The sequence below is a fragment of the Suricata suricatta genome, chromosome 3 (assembly GCF_006229205.1).
Source record: "Suricata suricatta isolate VVHF042 chromosome 3, meerkat_22Aug2017_6uvM2_HiC, whole genome shotgun sequence".
NCBI classification, from domain to species: Eukaryota; Metazoa; Chordata; class Mammalia; order Carnivora; family Herpestidae; genus Suricata; species Suricata suricatta.
In genome coordinates, this window is record NC_043702.1 from 13,532,488 (window position 1) to 13,553,648 (window position 21,161).

The 21,161-nt window shown below is 41.7% G+C and overlaps 1 long non-coding RNA gene across 2 annotated transcripts in view; it reads right to left on the bottom strand.

The window, feature by feature from the left end:
• Positions 1–4,248: 4,248 nt before the first annotated feature.
• LOC115286352 overlaps positions 4,249–21,161 on the bottom strand; it is a 20,224-nt gene continuing 3,311 nt past the window's right edge. For both annotated transcript variants that reach the window (XR_003906017.1, XR_003906018.1), the window contains exons 3-4: positions 4,937–5,019; positions 4,249–4,310 (exon numbers count right to left, since the gene is read on the bottom strand). This is a non-coding gene — a long non-coding RNA (uncharacterized LOC115286352). The remainder of the gene's footprint in view (positions 4,311–4,936; positions 5,020–21,161) is intronic.

Sequence of the window (21,161 nt, forward strand, 5' to 3'; positions counted from 1 at the left end):
GTCTTTCTGATTCCCTGAACTCAGTCACTTTCTGCTTATCACTGGTGCTTTGTCTATAGTCATTCATAGTCAGTTCATGGTGGTGATGGGAATGCATAGGCTGAGGTGTTCTCTTATTCCCTTCCCCCAATCATGGACACCCAGTGACAAAAACAAGACAAAAGTTCTCCTCTTTCTTTCTTTAGTCGAACAACAGGTCTCTGTGCATATCAGCTCACACACTCAAATAGAAATCAAGCATAGTCCATGTAATCTTTTGCTTCATTGTCCGGCCCTCCTACTCCACAAAGAGCTAAGTCTTTTAAGACACTAATAATTGTCAAATTTTGGTACTGCCTACCACATTTATTAGATAGTCCCTACATGCTCAATATGCAACCCCCTGCATAGTTCACTGTGAATATGGTGAATTTTATTCCCATGATTAGGTGATGTTATATGGCATAATTGACCTTAGGGTAAGGAGGTTATCTGGGTAGAGCTGACCTCCTCACATGAGCCCTTTAGAGGCAGAGTTTCTCCAGCTTATCATAGAAGAGAAAGTAAGAGATTGGAAGCTGGAGAAGGATGCCCTGTACCCTTACTAATGGAAGATGGAGGAAGCATGTGGCAAAAAACATGGGTGGCTTGGAAGAGCTGAGAACATCCCCTGGCTGAAAGCCAGCAGTGAAATGGAGACCTCAATCCCACAACCTCAAGAAGCTGAATTCTGCCAATAATCTGAGTGAACTTGAAACGGATTCTACTCTCGAGCCTACAAACAAGAATTCAGCTTGATTGACGTATTGATTTCAGCCCTTTGAGACTCAGCAGAAAACCCAGCATGTACCTTATTCTGAATTATGACACTGAGAGCTAAGAAATGGGTGTTGCCTTAACTAGTAAATTTTTGGAAATTTGTTCTGCATCAATAGAAAACTAATTATTCTTTGGGTAACTAAAGTCAAGGTTTTATTTTTTATTTTTATTTTTTATAATTTTTTTAATGTTTATTTATTTTTGAGAGAGAGACAGAGTGTGAGGGGGAGGTGCAGAGAGAGGGAGACACAGAATCTGAAGCAGGGTCCAGCCTCTGAGCTGTCAGCACAGAGCCTGATGTGGAGCTCAAACCCATAAGATGTGACATTGTAACCTGAACCAAAGTCAGACTCCCAACCAACTGAGCACCCAGGCTCCCCTAGAGTCAAGACTTTAATATAACTACTCCCTGCTATTTAGGGCCTTATTCTCTGCTCTAGGAAGGATAAGACACTCCAGTGTTCCCCCAAGCCCTGGGAGAGTTGCACAAATGTCTAATCCAAGAGTAGGTTCTGGGACAGCCAGCTTGATCTCAGACCAAGAGCTGTTAAAAATACATTATTTAATTTTTATATTTTTCTCGATTCTTTTTCTTCTTTTCTCTGATACATCTGTCTATTAGTGATCTCCCTCCCTTTTTAAATATTTTCTTAAACCTAAGAATTTAGCCTTTATTTTTTCTCTGTAGGCTAAGCATAGGTGCATAGAATGAACAAATGACAGAGAGAAGAGGAAAGGAAGATAAGAGAAAAAGAGAAAAAAGAAGGAAAGGAAGGAAAAATAAATGGAAAGAAGGTGGAAGGAAGGAAGGAAGGAAAGAAGAAAGGAAGGGAAAGGGAAAGGAAGGGAAAGAGGAAGGGAGAGTAGAAGGAGGGGGGAAGGGGGGAAAGAGGAAAAGAGGAAGAGGGAAGGAAAAGGGAATGAGAAGTCGTGTTTCAATTACTTTCAGTGGTGCATACTAAGTCACTCTAAAAACAATGATTGTTATTGTCTCATGATTCTATGGGTTGACTGGCTAAGGTGAGCAGCTCTTCAGCTCGATATGATATTGGCCAGGGCTACAGGTATGTAGGAAGCTGACTGGGCTGGAAAGTCCAAGAGGGCAACTGGCTGGTATTACCAACTACTATCGGGAGCTCCCCTGACTGAGGCTTTGTTTTTTCTTCCATGTGGCAACACCATGGGCCTTAGGCTCCTCATAGCATGGCAGCTGAGGTTCAAGGATGGAAACAGAAACGATCCATCTTCCTCAGGTCTGGATTCTGCAGTTTAATTATGTCACTTCCCCTGCATTCTTGTGACCAGAGCTAATCAAGAACAACTCAGATTCAAGAGGAGAGGAAATAAGCTCTATTTCTTGATATGAGGAGACATAGACATGTATAGGTTGGGAAAGAATTATTATGAGTCATCTTTTGAGACCCACTACTAGAGGAAGGAAGAGAGAAGTTTGCACACTATTACCGCCACAGGGATCTTTTCTAAAGCTTAGGTCAGATCATGTCACTCTGCCACTCAGGGTATTACAATGATCTACAAAGTGGTGGCCAATCTGCTCCAATCCTTGAGTCTCTCCTGAGTCGAACCCCTTGCCCTATCTCATTGGCTCATGTACTCTGCACCCACAGGTCCCTGAGCTGTTTCTCAAACTTCCACCTACACATTCTTATTTTGGGGACTTTACTCTTTTATCGGTCTGGAGAGGGTTCTCCAGCTATCCAGAAGGTTCCATCCCTCACTTCTTTGGTTCTCAGATCAAACATCAAGGGAGTTTACCCTAACCATCTAACATAAAATAGCACCTTCCGTTGTCTCAGCCTGATAGACTGACTTGTATTCCTCTAGGATTCACTCCAATAGGACTGTATCTGGAGAAAGAAAATAGTTAATGTCAAATGAAGTCATGAAGATGGACACTCATCTGGTTAGTGTCCTTATAAGTGGACCCTCTCCACCATGGGAAGAAGTATCTGTGTGTAAGCCTGGAAGAAATTCCTCACCAGGAACTGAGTCAGCCAGTACCCTGATCTTGGACTTCCCAGCCTCCAGAACTCTGGGAAAGTAAATTTCTGTTGTTGAAGCCACTCACACAACACTATTTGTTATGGCAGCCTGAGCCCATGAAGACCCCCACCAACATCTTCCCCACTTACCTAACCTAGTTTTTCTTCACAGCCCTGTATCGCCATCTGAATGATTAAACATCTATTTGTGTATTGTCCATCTCTCCCCACCAGACTACATGCACCATGAGAAAAAAAAACTTTGTTAAAATCCCTGCCTGCTCTCTAATACCTAAAAGAGAAGTGCACAAAGGGGCTATTGATAAATATTTGCTGAAAAATTGGAATGAATGAGTAAATTTGATTTTTTTTTTTTAGCATTAATAAGGGTGGAAACAGCACTGCTTCTTCACCAGCTAAAAGCACATTTCTCCCCATTACTAGCAAATGTTTACAGCAGATGTTCTGGAAAGATAGCAGGGATGAAATACCACAGAGATAAGACCTTATTTAAACCTTATGAGGACAGAGTGGAAGAGGAAATAAAATGGTGTGATGATAATAGGTGACTTTGGACAGTTCATAGCCCAGAATCTCTGATATGGTGGACATATTTCATTTTCATACCCGTTCATATCCGCGTACTGGATTTCCGGGCTTCTTACCCACAGGAACCTGTTAGTATAGCACAGGTTAGCCAGATCTACCCACTGGGAAATAGTGCTTCAGTTCATTGCAGACCCGGGACATCTGTTTTGAGTCTGTGGCAACACTCAAGGTGTACCTCTGAGCATCTTCTAAGAGCCCCGGGGGTTTGTTTCCATAGCAGACTTGCTGGTGGTGTCCACTGAGACATTGCATCATAAGTCTGTGCCGGGATATTTTGATGCCAGAACATTAACCCTTCATGGGGTATCATCACAAACTCTTTAACACTGAAGGATAAATCTGCAACAGCCTCTGGGTTACAGAAACTGGAAAGCAGCTGTGACACTTGTCTCTTGGGCTTAGTGTATCTCAAGTCTGTGACATTTCCTAAATGCGGATGACTGGGTCTTTCTGGCCAATGGCTGAATAAAGCAGTGGATGCTGCAGTCCAGTTTGCCAACCAGGAGACTGATATTGAATAAATTGTTTAAGATTAGGTCACAGATGGAATGAAAGAAGAGAGGAGGAGTTGAGGAATCCAAACAAATGGTCTGGTCCTAAGTGCCAGTTTAGACAACTCCACAGTGAGAACATAAAAGCTACCACTTAAGAGGTTGCTTTAAGGAACACATCTCTAGCTTCCATAGAAGAATATCAGCTTACTTTCCATATTATCAAATCACTTCTATGAAGATGAGCCATGAACCTCCAAGAGAACCCTTCCTGTAGGAAGCAGGTCCACTGACACAAATTGGATAGGCACTCCGTATTAGTTTCCTAGGGATTCCATAATAAATTACCATGAACCTGGTGGCTGAAAGCACAGAAATGTATCCTCTTGTAGATCTGGAGGCCGGACATCTGCAATCAAGGCATGAGAAAGATTGGCTCCTTCTGGATGCTGAGGGAGAATCTGTTCTATACCCCCATTCCTAACTTCTTGTGGTTCTAGCAATTAATCCCTTGGCTTATGGACAAATCACTTCAATATCTGCCTCTGTCTTCACATGCCTTTCCCCTCTGTGTCTCTTATAGGGCACTCATCATTGGGGTTAAGGGCTCACCCTAATGCTATATGATCTCATCTGAATACTCTTACCTTAATTCACATTTGCAAAAACCATATTCCAATTAAAGATAGTATTCTAAGTTTCCAGGGTTTAGAACTTGGACATACCATTTTCTGGGAGTAGGGGGAGGTCACTGTCCAACCCACTACATGCTCTTAAACCAAGCTTTTCACAGGTTCTCAGCCTCATAGCTACAGACATTTGTGTTATCTGGTTCACAGATAGGATGGGTGACCTTCAGCTCTTTCTAATCTTAATCTGTAATACCCCTTTCCTCTCTAAAACTCTCTTTCATTCTTTCTTCAAGTCTCTTCTCAACTTAAACCTTCTCCAATCATTTCTATAGATTATAGCTACTCCTTCCCCAAACCCATATCTGTAAACTTCTATCTAATTACAGAATATGCTGATAATCACCTGGGCCTTATCTCTTGACTCTGTCTCTGTAGCTTCTTCATGTCACCTTGGATGAGGTACCCACTTTTTCTGAAGTTGTCTATCTATAAAATAGGAGTTGCCACAGAATTAATGACATTGTATATAAAGCACCCAGCTCAGCGCCCTTGCTCACACACAGCAGGGGTTCAGTCTGTGCTAGCAAATATGATTGTTCTGGGAACACATTTCCTCTATGCGTTGAGTGCCTACTCTAGGTATGACACAGTAACAGCCATTGTGGGAGGTTTTCTGAGGCCAAAAAAGAAGCATCAGAACCTTTTGAAAACTCACAAATGGATTTCCCCTTATTCTGAAGTTCTTAGAAAATGCTTAGTAATATTCTTGAATCAGAACACAACCTGGATAGATCATAGGGTCCAGGTCTAGGAAGGCATGCACTTTCACGATTACTGATGACGGGTATTTATCCTAATTTAAACCCTCTTCCAAAAAGAAATTACCTCTCAGTAACAACCTTCTCCTGAAAACCTGCTTTCCTGCTTTCTGCAGCAGTTTTCTGGCAATTCCTATGAACGAAATAAATCCATCTCCTTCTAATTTTCTAAGTGAATGCCAATTTTCACCTGTTCGGTCACTTTTTTAGCAGTCTTCTCTTGATTTAAGTTATGGTGTTTTGATTTGCTCAGAACATCCCACAGGTTTAATGTCACCACAGCAAACTTCCTATTAGCACTTGTATTGTCAAATGAAAAATGTCTACATGTGACCTCCTTTGAGTTTCCCTGGTGCAATGCCAAAATGATGCCCTGGAATCATTACCAGTCTCCTCTAGTGTCTTCTGAATCGTTGAAAGAATTGATAATGATCAGTCTAGTTTAAATGCTAAATGTATTTCCCTTCTTGCCAATTTCATGCAAATGGAAAATCTGCATATTGTTTATAAGATAAAGCTCATAGATTGTAACTGTGAATTATAAATCATGATGTTGATAAGTCAATTACTCCATTCCTTAATCTGACTATCTTGCTAAATACCACTATTTTTTAGGGTCATTCTAGCTATTGTTACCGAAATCTTGCCTCTCCTTTTAAGGTCAAGATGGGGGTCACACACAGTCATGGCTTGAAATCCATTCAGCCCCAAATAAATTTTGTTTGGACAACATAGTATAAAAGCTTTCTTTTCTTTTAGAAGTCAAGTGTTCCCCTCTTCAACATGACCTTTACCACTCTATATTATATTTTTATCCATTTGTGCTATTGCCTCAAGGTATTTGAATTGGTGAGACCTAGAAAGATGGAGTAATTTTGCTGGAAGATGTTCAGTAAGATGTTGGCTAACAGGTCCACTCAGGGTTACTAATAACTCCTGGTCTGCTAGGCACACCCATGCAGAGCTGGCTTGGTCATGCTGACTCATGGATTCATATTTCAAGCTTACTCAGACAGTTAATTGTCAGATTATTTGATTCCAAGAACCACATGCTAAATTTTATTGAGTTATGGGACTTTGGTTATTTCTTAAGTTGTGCTGTAAAAGTACCAGAAATAAGATGCTTGAAAACTTTTCCTCCATAGAAAATTTAATTTTTAAATGTAGCATTTTAGATAAAAGCTAAACTAGCCCAAAAAAGCCCAGAACAAAGTTAAAAAAAAAAAGTTGGTAGAGAAAACACCAAACAGACATATCAGTCTTTCCTGCATGGAAAACTTAATCTAGGGGTGCCTGGGTGGCTCAGTTGGTTGAGCAACCAACTTCGGCTCAGGTCAAGATATCATATTCGTGGGTTCGAGCTCCACATTAGACTCTGTGCTGACAGTTCAGAGCCTAGAGACTGCTTTGGATTCTGTGTGTCCCTCTCTCTCTGCTCCTTCACTGCTCATGATCTGTCTCTCTCTGTCTCTCAAAAATAAATAAATGTTAAAAAAAAATTAAGAGAAAATAAAACTTAATCTACTCAAGTTGGTGGGTGTTGCACCAAACAAGGTCCTTGGTCAAATATATTGTGCAAATTCTGTGATAAATATAGGCAAATAATTTTTTTTTCTTTTTTGCTGTAAGAAATCTGGGTCATTAGTATGCTCCAAGAGCTACCGTATGTTATTTCCCAAATCCATTTGTTTAGTGAACTCTTTTTGCACAAAACAACTGTTAGCCAGTATTCCAATGCACGTATTTTAAGAAGGGCTGATGCAGTCATCTGGTGATGGAGGCACCCCTAAAAACTATCAGACCTCAGACAAATCTCACAACTGCTGTGAGTCACTCTTTTTGCACCTAGAAAGTGAAAAGGTTAACTTCTCTTCCAGCTTGAATACTTTCTGATTTGCCCCCAGAGCTTTATATTACTATATTTGGTCATTTTCACTAAATGACTAATGAGGAAGAAGACACACACACACACACACACACACACACACACACACAAACATACACACAAACTAGGTCTACTCTATAAAACAGAGTTCCAGGATTCCCCAGGCCCACCTGACTGAAGAAATACAGTTAGGATTCCAAAGCCAAATGGTTATTATTTTCCCAAAGACTCAATAGATTTTCCTTAAGTGGAATTTAAAGGCCTTGAGTATTAGGATCATTAAAAATGTCTACTCTTGGCAGCTTCATCAATCCAAGATTTTCTTTATGGTTCACTGGAATCCTGAGACAGTCTTATTTGAGTAAGGAAATGGAGAGACGTTAATGTATTTTCATATCCTAATCTTGGTAGAAGTAGGTCTGAAGTTAGACCTCCCCACCCCAACCCTGCGTTGCCAGTCTATCCACGTTTTGGGTTCTCTTTCTTTACTGTGGTCGACAAGGCTGGAAAAGAAGATCCTGGACCCATCTCCTCTACTTGTGAGTCTTCACTTCCTGGGGTTTAAATCTAATGAGTCATCTTCAGGATTGGCTTAAGTGGCCTGGCAACAGCCCCACTATTTTCAACAGTGATTTATCTTTTGATGGGTCATGAAGACGGGGAAGCAGTTTGCACAGGTCACAAACACAGACCACCAACCTCTCCAATTTATGACTCTTCTTTTTAAATCCAGGAAATAGAAAACAAATTTTCTGCTTGTTTCTCAACCTAAGAAAAAGGTTTTCTGCTTATACATGAGAACAGAGCTTTGTCTGAAAATAATACCTCCAACTACATAATAAGGTTGTAATAAAATACATTCAAAAGGTAAGTTAATTTCTATTAAGCAATTCATTCTTAGCACTGCCTGCTCTTATCAAAGATGCAAACATACCCTTTGACTTTTCTTCTGGATGATAATGTGCATCTAAAGAACTAAAAGTCTTCTCTTACAAATTTGAGTCTAAGAAAACTACCTACCTATCCTACATAAGGGAATGTTTGGTTGCCAATGTTGGTGCTGAGTGGAAAGTTTCCATGAACTTATATCTAATTTGTATTGCAAGATTTAGTGTAAAGGAAATATATATATACATATACTTTTTGGAAGTGGTGTTAATCCATACCTATTGGTTGCAAGAGATGCAAATCCGATTCAAGCTAGCACTTAGCCAAGAACAGTAAGGCATTGTCTGGGAAGTCTGAGAAACGCATCTTTTTTTCATGTATGGAAAGATCAGGGGCCCAGGTTGTGATGCCTGAACGTTCTCCCTCCATCTCTCCAGCTCTTTTTTTCTATTTACCTCCACTAGGTGTTAATCTCAGTGTCTTTCTTTATCTGGCAGCTCACAGTCCTAAAGCCATTTTGTCCTCAAAGTTTCTGATCCTAGAAGAAGAGAATCTCATCCAGCTTTAACCTGTCAAATCTGACGGAAAAGTTCTAGTGGCCCTTACCTGGGTCACGTGCTCATGGCTGCACCAATCACCGTGGTCAGAGGAATAGTCTACTCTGACTGGCCAATCTTAGGTCTTACACCCACCCTAGAGTCAAGGCAAACAGAGCCAATGACCTAGCATCATGGCAGGAGGGACAGTTTTCCACAGGAAGAGAGGCTAGCAGGCATACACGAGGGATGGCTAGGACAAAAGACACTAACCTCCTGACTAGTACAGGTGCTGGAGAGCTAAGAGTAAACTCAGAACTCAGCTAGCCTCCTCTTTTCTCCCCAGATACTGCTGAGCACTCCTGGCGGTTGTGGTAACCCATAGCACATTTACAAAACTTCTCCCCAGGAAGCAGTACCCCTCTCTGAGATGTCTGCTGATGGTAGACTTGAAACCCAGGCACTCAGAAGTGTGGTAAGAACAAAAAGATGAATGAGACAAGATGCCTAGAATTCAAATTAAACATTTTAAAACTTAATGGAAATTATGTTCCATTTGGACCTCAAGAACTTCCTTTCTTCCCCCTTCAGTTTGCAATTCCTTTTCTTTCTTTAAAGCTTATTTATTTATTTTGAGCCAGAGAAAGAATAAGCGCATGTGTGTAAGCAGCCTAAGGGCAGAGAGAGAGAATCCCAAGCAGGCTTGATGCAGAGATCATTACCTGGGCAGAAATCAAGAGTCAGATGCTTAACCAACTAAGCCACCCAGGTGCCCCAGAAATTTCTTAAAATAAGAATAATAATAAAAATATTTTTTAAAAGCTTCCTACCCTACTCAAGTGTTCCTCAACCCAACAACTAGTCAACTGTTACAAAAACTATAAATCACCTAGTGATGAACACAATGCCTGAAGACATTTGCTGAAGATTTAAGTAGAATCAATGATTCATGGTTTAACATTCTTCTTAAAATTCCGGCTTGCCCTCTGAGTCATGGTCTTCACACTTGCTCTTTCCCTGCCCAGAGCACCCATCTTCCTGTCAGTGTGGTTGGGCCTTTCTCTCTTACATTTTCCCCTCCACAGAGAAACCCTCCTATGCCATTTATAATAATGTCACTCTTTTTTTTTTTATTGTCACAGGCTCCATTTGATTCCTTTATGGAACTAACCACAGTTGATGATAGGTTTATTTATTTGCCTGTTTCCTGCTGATTCTAGATCATAAGCCCTGTGAAAGCAAGGCTGTGTTTTGGTTTCCAAGGCCTATCCAGCAATTAGCATAATGCCTGGTACATTGTAGAGAACATAACATGACTGAATAAAGAGACCAGAAGAAAGAAGTAACCTAGGGCTTCTTGGTCATTGGCCAGGCTGAGAAAAGCAGAGACAGGCTAATGTACTGAGCACAGATCATTTCTTTCTGGCAGAAACTGAGAAGGTGATGAGATGGAGAAAAGAGGGGACCACAGTCTCTCCCTTACCCATCGTCTGCAATTCCTCCCATCTTCCAGATCCCATTTTAGTATCTCCTCCACAGTCTGCCCTAGCAAAACTTGCTCTCAGGAAGGAGAAAGTAAACCCCACCATTGTGTTGTATGTAACTAAAAACAGCTTAACATGATAACCTTTCTAAAAGTTTATTTAGGGGCACCTGGCTGGCTCAGTTGGTTGAGTGTCTGATATTGGCTTAAGTCATGATCTCACAGCTCATGAGTTCAAGCCCCACATAGGGCTCTGTGCTGACAGCTCAGAGCCTGGAGTCTGCTTCAGATTCTGTGTCTCCCTGTCTCTGTCTGCCCCTCCCCTACCCATGCTCTCTCTCTCTTTCTCTCTCTCTCTCAAAAATAAACATTAAAAAATTTTTTTAAATAAATAAAATTTATTTAAATTCAAGTTAGTTAACATACAGTGCAGTATTTGTTCCAGGAGTAGAACCCAGTGATTCATCTCTTACATATAACACACAGTGCTCATCTCAACAAGTGCCCTCCTTAATGCCCATCCCCCATAGAGCCCATCCCCCTACCCACCTGCCCTCCAGCAGCCCTCAGTTTGTTCTCTGTATTTAAGAGTCTCTTATAGTTTTCCTCCCTCTCGGTTTTTATCTTGTTTTTCCTTCTCTTCCCCTATGTTTTTCTGTTGTGTTCCTTAAATTACACATATGAGCAAAATCATATATTTGTCTTAACATGATAATCTTTTAATACAAACCAAAGCCTCAAACACATAGGTAGATTTCAATCACCAGACTAGAGAGGATATAGGAGATATACAGGTGCCTTTAGAGTCTGAAAAAAAAGGCAAATATGCAAACTATTGTCCACAATATCTTTAATTTATAAAGAAATCACTTATCCATTATTTAAAAAAAATTAATGTCTATTTTTGAGAGAGAGAGAGACAGTGTATGAGTGGGGGAGTGGCAGAGAGAGAGAGAGAGACACAGGGTCCAATGCAGGCTCTAGGCTCTGAGCTGTCAGCACAGAGCCTGACATGGAGCTCGAACTCATAAACTGTGAGATCAAGACCTGAGCCAAAATTGAATGCTTAATCAACTGAGCCACCCAGGTGCCCCTGGTTAGCCAGGGTTTAAAATGTGTTTACGTACATGTAGGAACATTTTGTTGTTGCTCTCATTGAGACTAGAAACTGAGGCTTGAATAAATCCATTCTTCACCCCTGGCTCAAAGACCTGTCTAGACAATGTCAATGGAATTCAGATTTGAAAGACTTCTACTTCTTCTGGGACACACCCCATTGGCTCATAGGTTTCTCATCTCTCTTGAAACACAGAAATACATTTAATCTCTCTCTGGGTGCAAGTCCAAACTGAAGGCCCTGTCACAGTGCACTATTAATGAAGCCACTAGATTGTCCATGATCAGGTGGATAAAGTCTGACCATTTTGTGTAGGGGCTATCACTTCCAGGCTCGCCACTCTTGGCTGATGTGGTCTTTCAAATCCTTGCTACTGAGTTTGCTTTCAAACTGTTACCTGTCTTTTTGACTCAGTAGTTCAATGCTATGAGTAGTATTTATGCCACCAGGTCAACTAAATACTTGATTCCAATTTACTGTGGAAAACAGAAATAATAATACTAACAATTATAGATGCTGGGACTTGCTTTCTGATATTTTCCTTCTGGAAGCCACCACAAGAGTTGTAAGAGTGATGGAATTAATACCCAGGTACCAGCAAACATCTCAGTCCCAGGAAAGACTCACTCATACCGCAGACACTAAGAAGATCAGACACGACTTTGTTCTACTTGTGGCACTGATGGATGTGACATCCACCTGTACTAAGGGACCTGAGCCCTGTGCCAGGTGCTCAAGTGCAACTCATGTCTTTCCATGAACACTGATGACAACTTCTCTGTGCTCAAGGAATAAATATGATGGTGATTTTATGCTTTTGTCCTCATCTGCAAAGGTATTTCTCAAGTTTTCAGTATCTCTGTTCTTAGGATGAAAGAACAAGTTGATATGCCCGTAAATAAGTAATTTCTTCAAACATTTGAAATATCTTGAAAAGACCACAAAAGCTTTGAGTTTTCTGTATCGTTTGTAACCATTTTGAATGACCCCTACTGCTTAATTTAATTTGTACTGGGGATTTCTACACCGACTGACATAGTCTCTCTGTAAAGTGGTTTTGGAAATCATAAATACTGGAATTTAATTACATAGACCTATTTTTCCAACAAGGGCATGTTCAGTTTTGGTTGTAGATATGCCTTGGATCAAAACAAGCTGTTCTATAAAAAATAAGGTATATGAACTGGTTAGAAAGAGGTCTTGAGGTAAAACTACTGTGGGAACACACTCACAAAACTCCATGATTCTCACTATTCATTTCAAGTCAAGTCACATAACTCTAGAGTTAGGATGAACCTCATCTAGCCTCTCATCTTACAGGTGACTCCCAGAGAGGTTGAAGGTTTTGTCCAAAGTCACAGAGCTGGTTAATGGCAGAGCTAAGATCAAGCCCTATACCTTAACTTTAATTTTTTTAATGTTTATTTATTTTTGAGGGAGAGACAGAGCATGAGCAGGGGAGAGGCAAAGGAAGAGTGAGACACAGAATTCCAAGCAGGCTCCAGGCTCTGAGCTGTCAGCACAGATCCTGACACAGCGCTTGAACTCACAGACTGTGAGATCGTGACCTGAGCCAAAGTCAAACTTTTAGCCAACTGAGCTCTCCAGGCATCCTTCTATACCTTGACTTTAAAGTGAAGCTTTGCTTTTGTCTTATGATTCTTTTCAAGCCAAATCTGTTCACTATGATTTATTCAATCAATGTACATTTATTTATTGACTAATCACAAGGTACCAAGCATTGGGATTTGATTGTGAAATAATACAGGTCATCCCTGCCCTTGCGGAGCTTACTTTCAAGCGGCTGTAATAGATGAATATGTCAAAACAAAACAAAACAAGACATTACAACTGGGATGCATGCTACAAAGGAAACAGTTAAGGGGCTGAGAGACAATAACAGGGAAGGATCCACTTTAGATCGAGCAATTTCCTCCAAATGGTCATTCCCAATATTCAACAGAAGGGGCATGTAAGCCCAGAGATCTGAAGGATGTAAAAGAGCTAGCCATGAGAGGAGTTTGGAGGCGTGTGAGAAGAAGATTCCAGACATACAGAGGTGCTTTCAATGTTGTTGAGTATGAGGTCAGTCTAGACTATTCTCTTATGAAGGACACATTTTGATGTCCAAGGATGAACCATGCCTGACCCCCATACATACCTGGTTCAACTCTTCATTCAACTCGGGACAATGCTTATTGTATTCATTTAAAAAAAGGCCCCTCCCGTTATTTAGAATGAGACCCTCACTTTTATTCGTCCTCTCCCCTACCTCGTCCATCTGCCACAAACAACATAAGAAACTCAGGTTGTTCAGGTTCCCAGTCCTAGACCTGCTCAAGAAAGCTTGACTCTTTTCTGATTCCGAGCTGAGGGGGAAAATTATAAAACACAGGTTTTAGGAAATTATTCAAATAGTTCATGAGTGGATGAGAATTCCACCTCCTTCATCAGTTATGTTTATAACATAATGAGCTTGGTTCTCCATATTACACATGAAACACATGTGTAACAGAAAAATGATGCTCAGAAAGTATACTTGCATGGAATTTGCTGATTTGATGACATGGAAAGTCCTGCTTACATGAATCCATCGACCTTCTTCAAAATCCATCCCATTAAAATATCTGAGAGCTGCTAATGGTCATCTTCATTTAAAAATATATTTTTTTCTCCTTTGGACACAAATAGGAATACTTTCTCAAAGTTTCAGCCAACCGCCAGTAGACTCCCTAGTGTCAGACCTCACATGCTATGATGTAAATGTTTTGTAGATACACGAACATAAACCCACGCTGTCTGTCTGACTTAGTAAATAACTTGACCTCTCGGATAATCTTGGATTTGACTACTACAGCTTGCCCGAAGCCTGGTTGTTCTCCAGCCAGTTGATTCAGCTGGGATGATACTAATGAAGCTGGAGCTACAGATTCAGTTCCCCTGAGGACTAATTAGATTCACACAGAGAAAAAAAAAACTTCCAATATTCCCTTATAACCCCAGCCATTATTTTGGAAGTGTGCTCACTGGGGAAGGAAGGGTATTCTAATTCATTCTCCCCAAATTTACAGAATCCTTCTTCTCAGCAAAGTTTCTTGCAAGAGAGGTTTAGACTCGTTAGCTCAGTCTCCTTATTTCAGAGTTACTTCTTAATTATCTGGATTCTTCCCTCCTCCCAACACTCCATTGAAATAATTCCTCTGAAACCACCAACAATCTGCTAACTGCCCTGAGTAAGGACCATTCAGGGCCAATCCATTTCTCCAGGGAGGATAAACAATGGCAAATACAGTCCCCCTCATGGAAGATAAATGAGCCCCAGTGGATGCATGCTGCCAGATTTTTCCCCATCTGCGGGGTAGTTTGGGGCTGAAGGCTCTCAGCAGAGTTGCTCTTTGGAAATCCATGTCAGCTAAAGGAAGCTATTTCTTTCAATGTCTTCTGCCTTTCTGGGAACAGCCAGCATCCAATGACTGGTTGACAGGAGCGTGAATATGAAGGTTCAGTCCTCCTGCCTTATCTAAAGACAACCCTGAGGGTCCAGTCTTGTTCCCAGTCCCCAATCCCTATGGGATTGACTCCCAGCCTCCATTGCAAATGTTATGATATGACACCATCACTTGATGAGGATTACACTGGACCCTTTCTACCATGGACGGGACAGTGATTGCTTCTGACAAATGTATAAACATGTTTTGGAGGGGCTAGGTTTGCCTTTCCTTCCCACAAAGATTCAGCCAACCACACTATTCAAGGGTTTACAGGGCATCTGTTCCACTGACATGAGTCCTATATAACATCATATTGAACCAAAGAACCCACTTTACAGCACAGAAGTGTGGCAGTTGTCACATGATCATAAGATCTACTGGTCCAGTTACTTACCAGCCACTCAGAAACTGCTGGCTTGATAGAACAATGGGATGGACCTTTGAAGATGCGGTTAAGGTGACAGCTTGAAGGTGACACCCTGCAAGGGTGCTTCCCGCCCCCAGGATTTAGTATAAATTGGTCACCATTATATGGTGCTGGGCCCACTTTAGGTAGAATACATGTATCTGGGACCAAGGGGTAGAAATAGGAATAGTCCCATTTACCATCATGCCCAGCAGTATGCTTTTAGTCTGAATAATTACAGTTCCTATGGATCGAGAGATCCTAGTTCCCAGAGTGGAAACACTTGCACCAAGGGGCAAAGCAAGAGTCTCATTCAACTTTAAGCCATTGGGTGACACATAGTCACTGGAGTCTCCTTGTGCTAAGAAACAAGAGGGCCAATAATGTTGTTTCCACTCTAGTAGGAGTGATTGACTCCAAACATTAGGAAAAAGTAAGGCTGCCATTACCCAGTGACAGGGTAGAGAAAACTATGTCTGGCACCCCGGCAGCCCAGGTGAGCCTCTCATGGGGCTCCAAGTAGTGATTTAAATTGATGAATTTACAACAGGCAGCTCATTTGCAGCTTTGAGACCAGCTATAGCGGTGGGGCCTGTAGATCATCCTAGTAACTTTTTTCTTGTCAGTTTATGCAAGGAAAGAGATTACAGAGTCTTGGAGGAGTTCATCCTAGAAGGTATCATATGAAAAAAATGGAACTGTGTAGTGGAAAGGGTAGATAGTAGAGCACATTTTAGTATAATACCCAATCTCCCTGGTCAAGATTAAAGCACCCATTCCCCCATTTGTTCTAAGTGTTGAAAGCAAAAAACTTTCAGATGAGTTTCTCTCCAGAAATTGCCCTATGTCAAGTAGAGTTCCCTCACACAAGGTCATGCCTTCTTCTCACTGGCAGCCCACATCCAATGACTCAATGGTCCTGGGAGGATATAAAGAACAAGGCGCTTTGAAACAAGACAGAACAACTATGAAGGGCTATTCCAGTTCCTCAGATGCCCAGGGAACAAAATGAGGCTTTTGTGAGTGTGTCACAATTTCTCCCTATGACCAAGACTGGCTTTCATCAATCCCCGCTTATTATTGATATTGATAATACTTCCCAATAAACTCTCTACACACCCATCTCCATCTCAGAGTCTGGTTCCTAGGGAACCTAAGGCAGGGGCCTTCATAAAGGAAGAAGGTATTTCATGGGTTTTGAAGCCCCATAGAGCTCATTCAAATGCTAACTTTCCTTATACTATCACCTGCGAACTCTTAAGTAAGGTGCTTACATTGTCTGAGCTTTCAATTCTGCATCTGCAAAATGATAATAATGGTACACTCAAATGGCTATGCTGGTAGTAAATTAGGTATGATACAGTTCTTAGCACAATGACATAATAAGTACTCAGTTAATAGAAACACATATATTTAAGTGTCTTCTGCTGGGTTCTTCCTGGGGCAGACCTGGAGCCAAGTATTTGAATGCAGGGAGTTTCTCAGGGAGGTGATTCCAAGGGAGAGCACTCACTGGGGAGAAGGGAAATGGAGAAAGAAAAGAAGGTGATACTGTTGTGTTAATGGGCAGGTTACTGCTATGGGAAGTTAAGACTCAGTCCCACCAAAGACTTCTAAGAGACTGGCTAGAACTTGCTTTCCTCAAGTCATACCACCAGAGAGGTAAGGAAGCAGGAGTATTGAGTCCTACATCTTATCCATCAACAGTTGAAGGATTTACCCTGGAGCATTAATTCATTAGTACTTTTAGTCTGCCTCTCCTGCTCATGGGCCAACCAGAGAAAACCCTTAGGCAGGAGTGGGCGGGGCTTATCGTAGAAGTCCTTGGTGTGGCTGGGAATGGTGACCTTCCCTTGCACATTTTTACTTTCATATACTTTCCTTTTCTCTTGATTCCCTCACTTTTATACTTTGAGGAGTACAGTGGGTTGAAAGGTGCCGCCCCCATGTCCTACCCCCTGGAACCTGTGAATGTGACCTTATTTGGGGAAAGGAAAGGGTCATTGTAGATGTGATTAAGCTACAGATTTGCCATGTGGGTCCTAAATCCAATGACAAGTGTCCTTATAGGAGAGAGACAAAAATGTTGAGACAGAGGAGGGAGAGGCAATGTGACCACAGGGTCAGAGACTGGAGTGAAGCTGTCACAGCTAAGGGACACCTGGAGCCACCAGAAGATAGAAGAGGCAAGGAAGGATTCTCTCTGAAAGACTATAGAGGGGATGGCCCTGACCAAACCCTCGTTTGGAGTTCCTGGCTTTTGGAACTAGGCAAGACTCAATTTCTGCTGGCTTAAGCCACCCAATTTATGGTACTTTGTTATAGCACACCAGCAGGAAATTTACCTTGACGCTTGGGATTTTCCCCCCTCCTTTGTTCCATGCTGAATGCCAGCTTGGAGACAGATGTCATTTATTTAGAAGTCACAGAAAAACATTTAAGTTCTCATCCTTTCACTGGCAGAAAAGTATAGTTTTAGAAGCCCCGCTGATACTTAAATCAGAGGATTTGTCTGACCTTGAGTTTTTCTCTGAAATGTGTGAGTCAGTTTATCTGTAATTGACAATCTGGGGAAGGCAAAAATAAACATTAGTAATTGAGGGGATGACCCATGTTGTTCTATCCCACATTCCACTTTTCTATTTGTCCCTTGCCCAGGAATAGGGAGAGAAATTTCCCTATTATAGAGTTTGGATAGAAGGAAAATTGTAGCTGTCGTCTGAGCTGCCAGGTGAGACATGCTGCTCTCATTCCTGTTTCTCAAGTTCTTGAAGGACTAGTCATTGTAAGCACCTAGTAGGCAATGTACCCTGGTTTCTGCCAAGTTAGCAACTTGGGGAAAGAGGAATCTCAGATCACCCATCTAGTGTCCGACAAGATAGCCTTTGCCTTCTGAATTGTTGCCCAAAGCAAAGGTTTGAGCCAGGATAGCACTGGTCAGTCTAGACTAGATGAGGCTCAAAAGAAACTCTCATAACTCTAAACTCTCATAGCGCAGAGTCTTTGAGACTTTCTCCTACCTCACCCCCATCCCCATCACAGCATTAGGCCAGGTTCCACCACTGTGTGCCTGACTTGCTGCCAAGCGACACTTGATTCCAGGCTCTGCCTTAGGAATCTGGAAGTCTCCGCCAGGGACGGATCACCATGATCTCTTTCACCTGTTCAGAAATTGTTAGTGATCTGACTGTCCAGGGTCTCCTGCTTGGCTTTCAAAACCTTCCACCATTTACTTTCTTCCTACCTGATCAGCCTCGCCAGCCCACCCCCTCGCCTCTCTAATTTCTACCTTCTTTTCTAGTCTATGCTGACCTCCAGACATTTGTTCAGAGTGCCCCTCTTGCCATCTCTATACCCTGAGACTGCTCACCTTCAATATCCACAAAGTCTTTACTGATCTTCCCTTTAAGGTCCTCAAACTCCAAATTTAGCACTTGATTAATAACTTGTTGCATTGCAAAGTTTTCTGTTGTCTTTTCCTCCCACCTGAATTATGAGCACCTTGAAATCTGAAATAACTATATGGGGAATAAAATCTATATCTGATGGGGCACCTGAGTGGCTCAGTTGGTTGAGTGTCTGACTTTGGCTAAGGTCATGATCTCCCCGCTCGTGGGTTTGAGCCCTGCATGAGGATCTGTGCTGACAGCTCAGAGCCTGGAGCCTGCTTTGGATTCTGTGTGTCTCTCTCTCTGCCCTTTCCATGCTCATGCTCTGTCTCTCTTTCTCCCCTCCCCCAAAAAAGAAATAAACATTAAAAAAATTTTAATCTATATCTGATTATTTTTAATTCTTTCTTTAAAATGTTTCCTTATTTTGAGGGGGGAGGGGCAGAAAGAGAGGGAGAGAGAGCCTGATGCGGGGCTCGATCTCCCAACAGTAAGATCATGACTGTGAAATCAGGACCTGAGCTGAAGAGTTGGATGCTTAACTGACTGAACCATTCAGGTGCCCCAGATGGTGATTTATTTTTAAATGTTTCCAGTAGCACAGAACCTAACACCTACCACCATCTCCTGAGGTGGTCTCTATCTTCTTATTTTTCTACTACAAACAGTAAGAAGAAGAGACGTCTTTCTTGGTTCAATGGCTTCCTGACACTGGATATTAGACAAGCTTATTTCACCAAATCTGGGGAATCTAGTAGGATCTTGATACTGGATCGGTAAAGGCTGGTCTATAGCCTCTTTTTGTGGAATCAAAGGTAAACATTTACATACTTAACAGTGATTATGCCTTATCTCTAATTCTTACAATAAGCTCACGCACAAGGATTGTTATGCTCATGTTAGGACTTAAAAAAAGCTTAGTCAGATAAGAAACATGTCCAAGTTCACATAGTAGGATTTGAATACAGGATGGGCTGACTTTCAAGCCCCCAAGTTTTGGCTTCCAAGGCATCTTCCATTCATTCTATAGGTATTACTATAGTTTCCAAGCACTAGCATCATTAGGACCAAAATGGGTGAACAAGAGAGTATGTCCTCAGAGGAGCTGTCAAATGTCAAATATACTGGCAGCACGGTGCACTTAGGAATTAGTCAATACATCCACTCTTTACATTTCCGTGGACATTTGGAAAAACTAGAATCACAAAGTCTTCAGAGAGCACCACATTTGCTCAAAATTTTGACATCCTAAACCTGACAGTGCTTAAAAAATATTAAGCATCCAAATATGACTGAGTGACCTCCCTGAGGAGGGGAGGAAATCAATGTTTCACTTTTCTCCTGGCTTGGAGGAGCCTTTTTTCTTTTTTAAGATCTTCCTTTAGAAATCTAAATGCTTAATCCAAGTGAGTCCTGAGATTCTACATGACTCCGTCTTACACTTGCCTGGAAAAATACATGGCTCAATAGCCAAAAAAGTAACTTAATGGAAATTCCGGCTTTACTTGCATGTCTTATAGAATATCAAAAGGGATCAAATTCCTAAACCATGAAAACACATATTCAGACCCTATTTCCTCTCACACCCATTTCTTTTCTATACAGAAGTTGTTTGAAGCCTCTCATTTGCCAAATCCTCAAAATTCTTTCTGATATTCAACCCACATGAACTCTCTGTCTCCTCCACCCGCTCTCCTGTTTACTACCCCTCTCCAGCCATTTTTCCCATTTGACGTTGCAAGAAATACAGATGAGCAGAGTTGTGACACATTCCTAAGTATGGGAAATTAAAATAGTCCACAATGCCTCTTTATATCCATACCTCTTGTAATGTGATTTCAGAGCTCCTCCTGTCGAGGTAGAAGTGACTGTGTGCCAGTTCTGAGCTGAGATGTCCAAAAAATGCTTTGCCTGTCCTCTCTCTCAGACATGGCTCTCCGAATAAGCAGAGGCCAGTCTGCTGGAAGATGAGTAAAGAAGAATTTACTTGTTCCAGCTGAGAAGATCCTAGGCCAGCATATAGCCAACCAACCTCCAAACGTGTGAGTACAGCCAAGGTGACAAAGTCAACCAGGAGCTAGCCCACCAACTCATCCCAGATTCACGAGCCCAGCTAAAACCAGAAGAACCACCTGGCTCGCTCACAAACTCATGAGCTAATTAATGTTTGCTGTTTTCAACCCCAGAGCTGAAAGCAAAGGGGAATCAAAAATGCTCTCTCATAAATATATTTTGTTTCTTTTTGGTATTTGTCAGTGAGAGTTTCTAGCAGTCAATGGTACTGAGTTTGATGTTACTTTCTTCTTCTTTTGGTCTTATCTATCAAAACAACTGTGGTCAAAATTTTTTAAAGTGTTCGTAGACTTCCTGTTACACATGTAGGAATCTTTTCTAGCCATGGCTTGATCGGATCAATTTAATCTGCAATCTCAAGACACCTGGGTAGCTCAATCTGTTGAGCATCTGACCTCGGCTCAGGACATGATCTCACGGTTTGTGAGTTTGAGCCCCGTGTCAGGCTTTGTGCTGATAGCACAGAGCCTGGTTTGGATTCTCTGCCTCCTTCTGTCTCTGTCCCCCCCCCCCCCCCCCCCCCCCCCCCCCCCCCCCCCCCC